This window comes from Frankliniella occidentalis, unplaced genomic scaffold (assembly GCF_000697945.3).
Source record: "Frankliniella occidentalis isolate FOCC.00 unplaced genomic scaffold, Focc_3.1 Scaffold22, whole genome shotgun sequence".
Taxonomy (NCBI): Eukaryota; Metazoa; Arthropoda; class Insecta; order Thysanoptera; family Thripidae; genus Frankliniella; species Frankliniella occidentalis.
In genome coordinates this window covers 1,918,462-1,924,791 of record NW_026267152.1, presented here as the reverse complement: position 1 = coordinate 1,924,791, position 6,330 = coordinate 1,918,462, and the positions used below count along the sequence as shown (strand labels likewise).

The 6,330-nt window shown below is 63.0% G+C and overlaps 1 protein-coding gene across 1 annotated transcript in view; it reads right to left on the bottom strand.

Annotated features, from left to right (window-relative positions):
• Positions 1 to 6,330, bottom strand: part of LOC113215961 (serine/threonine-protein kinase NLK) — a gene marked incomplete at its 3' end in the record, with an annotated part of 98,962 nt that overhangs the window by 91,597 nt on the left and 1,035 nt on the right.

The window sequence follows — 6,330 nt, the reverse complement described above, 5'->3', positions numbered from 1 at the left end:
CCGGTTGTGAACGAGACGCCGAATTAATCTCCACGTGCGGCATGCGATGATAGACACAGCAGCAGCAGCGGCGATGCAGTAAGGGCGGTCTCCTTCCCCGCGTCCCGCGTCCACTGCCAGGAGTGCGTGTACCCCTCTGAACCCGGAGCGCAGGTCGTGAGGCCGCGAGGGAGCGCACACCCCGTCGGAGCCCCCCCCCCCCCCCCTCTTTCCCCCTTCCTCGCTGCCCAGCTCGCGGCAATGCCCCCTCCTGGACCGTTGGCGCGGCAGGGCGCGGCAGCAGCGTCCTTCTCAAGGGCACTGAGCCCGCGCCGCAGCGCCACACACACCCCTGAGCCCCCCGCGCGCAGCTGCCACCGCCGCCGCTGACCTGCTCTTGCCGCACAGCGTGCGGGGGCGGCGGGGCGCGGCGGCCAGCGACGGCCGTTGGGGCGCACACACACACCTGTACACTACTCCACACTGGCGGACATGTTTCATTCATCGGCATAGATGTAGGTAAGTGTGCGCGGGACACCGAGCCACCTCGCGCGTCGCCAAAAGGGGGAAGCGGACAGCGAGACAAAGAAAATGCTAACCCGGCCTCGAGCGAGCGCGCGCGCGGCCGCCGCAAAATACATGGAACCTGCGTCATTCCGAGCTTTGCGGGCGCGCCGGGCCGGGCCGGGCGGCCGGGGCGCCGGACTCCCGGCGGACGACGACCCCGCAATAATAAAAGTCGCGGTGCGGCCGCGCCGTCCAGGTCGACGGTCTTTGGTCGCACCGAGCACCGAGCGGGCGCGCTGCGCGGAGCAGTGACCCACTAAAAGCTCCGCGCAGCGCCGCGCGCCTCTAGCCCGATATCACACAAACAATACACACCGCCGCCATGCAAATCCCCCGCGACTACACCAGCCGATGGCCTGTCGCGCCAGCCATGGGCTCGCGGCAGCCCGCGGCCACAGCAAGGCCGTCGTCGCGAGCCGCCGCCACCACCACCGCGCTGCCCAGCCAGGCTCAGCGAGCACGAGCATGACTGCACCGCACGTGAGTACCGTACGGCCGCCGTGTGTCGGGGACGTTCGCTGGGGAAAACGATCGCTCGCGAGCCCACATGAACGAGGGCGGGACACTGTTGGGCGTCATCATAAGAACACAGAAAACAGAATACATAGACTGATAACAAAACGCAAACGCGGATCCTGCTGTTTTTCTCATGTACCGAGTGGGGGCGGTGCATTCGTGATTCAAAGAATACGGGGGGGACGCTGCTGGTCACCCGTGAGACCCCGGTCGGCGGGCAACGGTAAGAGTCCCCGTGCGGGGTCGGGGCTCCCCTCACCGTGGCCCCACACGGCCTCGCCCCACATTGCTGCGTACAGTATCTGATACGACCCGGGCGGCCCGTCAGCGGCGCGGACACAAAGCGACGCATCGCGACTACCACTAGGAGGCCGATTAATCGTTTCTTTATTAGAGTGAACGAGCAAAAAGGGGGGGGGGCGACTGAGCCGCCGATGTACACAATACTACTACTACTACGGCTCACAATCGCCTTCCCTTCCCTTTTACCCCCCATCATCCATCTGGCGCTGCGCGAGAAGAGACAATCGCACGCGGTCGGCCGCCTCCTCCCGCCTGCCTCCGCGCGCCCGCGAGGACGTCGTCGTCGCCGAGGGCGTCGCTAGGCAACGCGTGGGAGGACGCCCCGCCCGCCACGCCGCACCGCGCCGCGCTCACTTTCGCAACGGGCCGCCACCACCGCCGGCGCGCCCAGGGCGCACTCATTATGGGCGCCCACGCCTCGGCCGGCTTAATCTTACTTTACACGAATAAAAACGAGAACGAGAAAACGCACCGATCGAGTGTGCACTTTTGTTGTCTAGTGGTAGTACGTACTATCATCGTCACTTTTATCTTTCCGTTTGTGTTGTGCGCCGCGCGCTGCTGGCTCTCTTGGTGGTGGGTGACGTCGACCGTTTTGTGCCGCAGCTGCAGTTCAAGAGGCAGCAGCAGCAACGTGACGGTTAGACGAAGGGGAGAAAAGGGTGGAGGGGAGGGGGGAATCACATCATCACTGCGCGCACCTGACCGCACTGCCCCCCCCCCCCCTTTTCCTCTCCGGCCAGTCAGTAGGGGCCAGTGCCTCCTGCCGTGATTTAAACATACAGCGACACAACAACGACAAAACAATACCACCACACTGCAAAAGAAGCAGAATGTGAAAAAATAAAAATAAAAAACTTGGAAATGATAAAATAATGATACTGCCGAGCTGTGCTGCGGGACGCGCGCGGTGCGCGCGGCAGCGCAGAGGAAGAAAGTAGTTACATGCACGCCACGGCGGCAGTGCCGGGCAGTGCTGCAGCGGGGAGGGGGGGCTCCCTCTGCAGCTTTGGGTGACAATATTACACCGAATAGCGGGTCCAGACGAGTATACATGTCTCCCAGTCACCCGTTCACGTCCGTCTCGACGCGCGCTCAAAGCTCATGTATGTAAAAGTCGTTGGCGCGTGGGCGTCATCGCCGGCCTCTGGTGCGGCGGCGGCGGCGGTGGTGCTGCTGTGCTGCTTGAGAGTGAGGTTGGCGGCCTCCCCCCCACCACCATCGGCACCTTCCACTCCCCGCGGCCTTCACCGCCGCCCGAGCCCCGCGAGGAGCCACTGACCCCCGTCTCCTCCGTCCCGTCCTGCCTGCCGGCACGACTTGCTCCCAGAGCCGCCGGCCCGACCCGGCCCGGCCAGTGCATCGAGCTCGCCTACCACTGCATCGACACACCAAGCAAGCAGCAGTAAAACGAACAACAATTTGTGCGCGTCATGTGGCGTGGCGGGGCGTGGCGAGGCAGGGTCGTCGAACTCGGCCGAGCGCGCCGCCTGGAGGGTAGGCCAGCAACTCCATCAACGCGGCCACGCCCCGCCGCCGCCCGCGGGTTGCACCCCACGACCTCAGGGACCTGATTTACAGACGGCCCTCTATAACCCTTTTTGAAGTTGAAGATGAAGAAGCTCGCTGTGCCCTGCCCTGCAACCACCACCAAAGAGGACTCGAGAGTCGTCCTGTCGTAAATGTGAGCGGTAAAACAAATACAATTTATTTTGTACACCGCGCTTGTTCCGTGTCGCTTTCGATCGTGCGAGCGGCAGTGTGTGAGACACATACAGCACACACACATGCACATACACACACACAAGCACATCACTCCAGACAAAGCAGCACATGCGAGCACATGCTGTACTATACACAGGGTACGTAGGGTAGTGCGTTTACATGCTTGGAACCATAGAACCTGGAACACGGCGACAGAGAGAAAAACGTTTCTGCCGCTTGAGATAGCGGCCAGGTAGAGAGATAGAGAGGGGTGGGAAAGCAAGGGGGGATGGGGCTGCACAGGGCTGCAGTGCGCGGAGAGGGAAGCGGATCAAGATCTAAAACGCCCTTAATTAGCGGAGCTCGGCGGAGAGGGGGAAGGGGAGGGGGGTAAAAGGGCTGGCGATGGTGAACGGGGTGGGGGGAAGTGAACAGACTCTTCGCTTCCTTTCCGCACAGCCGTTTCTCACTGCAGCAGCAGCAAGCGAATAAACGAAAATAAAAATGACAAAGCGAGAATGATTGAGGGCAGGGGGGAGAGGAGGAGCGGGGGGGCTGTATGGAGAGAAAGGAAAGGGAGTCCAACGACATGAGCGTGGCGGATGAATGAATGGAGGCGACATGGCTGATGTGAGTCGCTGACACGCTACGCGGCGGGCGGGTTGCGGAAGGTCGCGGGCTCCGCGAGAGGAGTCACTCCCCGGGCCCCTACAGAGGGAGGGAAGGCCCAGCCCCATGGAAGCAGGACGTCACGACCATCACAGGGGGGAGCTTCTCTCCGTGGACTCGACGATGACGCACACGACGTCCGCCCACACCGCCGCTGCACCTCCAGGAGGCCGCCGCTGATGGACACGTCATGGGGGCGAAGGAGTATTGAGTCAGCGGCCGCGGCGGCCGCGCCTCGCTGGCAGAAAGGTCACCATGCACCCCCTCCTCGAGGTCGCCAGGCCCCGCGGCGCGCTGCTGGCTCTGTGGCACGGCCTGTACTTTATATACTGAACTTGAGGGTGATTCAAGTTGACAACAACAACCTGCCACCGTGAAATAAAAACGGACCAAAAAGGCGACTTGGACGCGGCAAAGAGACGACCAGCGGCCGACCGAGGAGGGAGGGTCGTTGTCTTTGTCGTCTGCTTGCTGGTGCTGGCCGTGGCGCGACCGACCAACCAGGCGCATTCCAAAACAAGCGAATCACGGCGATGAGACAGGTTCCACACACACACACACACACACACACACACACACTCGCACAGTGTTTGAGCTTGCGTGTTTGCGCCATTGCGAGCCCCAGGAGGGAGCACTGGACGGACGGGCACGAGGTAGGGGGGAAGTGTAGGGGACGAGACGCGGTGATAGGAACTGCCGCACAGGTTACCCTACTCATGCATTTTACAGAGAAGCGTCAGGCGGTTCACATCGTCCACGGACTAGAAAATGCTGATAGCACCCATCTGCAAAGGGTTTTCTAGTTTGTTTTGTCTCCCCGTCACCGCCCACCTCGGCCGCTCGAAGCTCCCTTCCCTCACGGCACGGGGCCCTCCGGCAGGGCGGCCGCCAGCTCGAGCCCAGACGGCCGTCAGCCGAGGCTGGCGGCCAGCCGGGCAGCGGCAGAACGGGCAGGACTTGCTGCGGGCAGCCGAGCTGAGCGGGGCAGCCGAACAAAGAGGTTGCGCCCGCCGCGCCTCGCCACGGCATGGCCACGGCCCTGGTGCAGCAGCGGTGCAGGCGGGGGCGGCGGGGCGCGGGCCGCTCTACCTGCTGAGGGGCCCCGGCCCCGGCCCCGGCCGCAGGTGGGTCGCACTGGGGCGTGAACGAAGTCCTGTTGGGACTGTGCTTCATTCGAACTAGAGAGAGAGGATAGCTGTACCCTCGGCTGCTCAATAAGTGTGGGGCGGCACGACGACGGCGTGCTGCTCGTGCTGCTCGCGGTGGTGCGCGAGGTGCGCGCCGGCGGGGGACGCCACGCCACCACCGCGCCGCGACCGTCGCGACCTCGCCATTAGCACGTCTTGTGAAAGCAAAACGTTTCGACACGGCCGGAGCGGCGCGGCCAGGCGACAGCAGCAGAGGGCACCTCGAGAGAGGAGGAACACCAAGCGGACGGCGGCGGCGGTGGTGGTGGTGGTGGTGTCGACGGCCTGCCCTGCCATCAGCGGCACGCGGCGATAGAGATGCACTTGAGGCCCGCACCGCACGGCCCGCATCTGCTGTGCAAAACCGTGCTGCAAGTGGCCAGAGGGGGGGGGGGGCTCTTCGCTATGCAGCCGTGCCGTGCAAGCCGGCCCGGACCCCGGACCGGCCGGACCCAGCCGACAAGCCTACCGGCCAAAAAAAAAACGACACCGAAACAAAATGGCCAAGCCAAAATGGAAACGGAGTAAAAGTTACGACTGGAAAACGTGTGTTTCTGCACAGGCGGCAGGCACGCTAGTGGTAATGGCAGACACGGCACGGCCGCCTCCGACGGGAGGGAAGGCCCAGCGGGCGCCAATAACAGCTGTGCGCCGCCCGTACTTGTAGGGTGAGTGGGCTGAGCGCCGCCGCCGCCGCAAGGCACACTGGCAAGGACGTCGCGGCCCGCCACGCCCCGCCACGGTGTAGTACGGCCCAACGGGACGCGATGCACGCCTGTGTCGTACGGCGGCGGTGGCGGTGGTGGTGGCGGCGGCGCCCACCACAGCCCAGCCCGTGTGTCGTACATCCGGCCGGCCCATGGGCTCGCCGCTTCATGACGCTCACATGGCTGTGCGTCTCAAGCCACATACATACACGGCCAACAGCCGGCCAACAGTCTGTCGGGTTGCATAAGCCGTGATGAGGGATTATACCCCATGGGACGCCCCCATGGCGCCGCCCCGCCCCGCCTGCTCATGAGCGCGACATGGAGCGCCCACACGCGGTGCGGGGAATGCACTCGCAACGCCGCGCCACGCCGCCCGTGGCGTGTGAGACAATGCTGGTAGGGGGCGAGTGTTGTTGGCGTGTTACACCGCCGCGCTGCTCCCCAGTGCAAGTAGGAATACGATGGAAAAGACAAGAACGTCTTAACTTTTAAATGTTGTCATATTATGTTTCATTTTCTAGCTAATTCCGCCTGACCAGGACCATTTGATTCCCGTCACGCGGGGTGGGTGCCCTACTAAAAAAACAAAACAAAATTCATGTGCAATCTCTTCAGCAAAGCGTTGTGGTAAAAACCATTCTGCACCACATTGTAACCATTGTTTAACGTCATATGTTTCCAGAAAACAAGCTTGA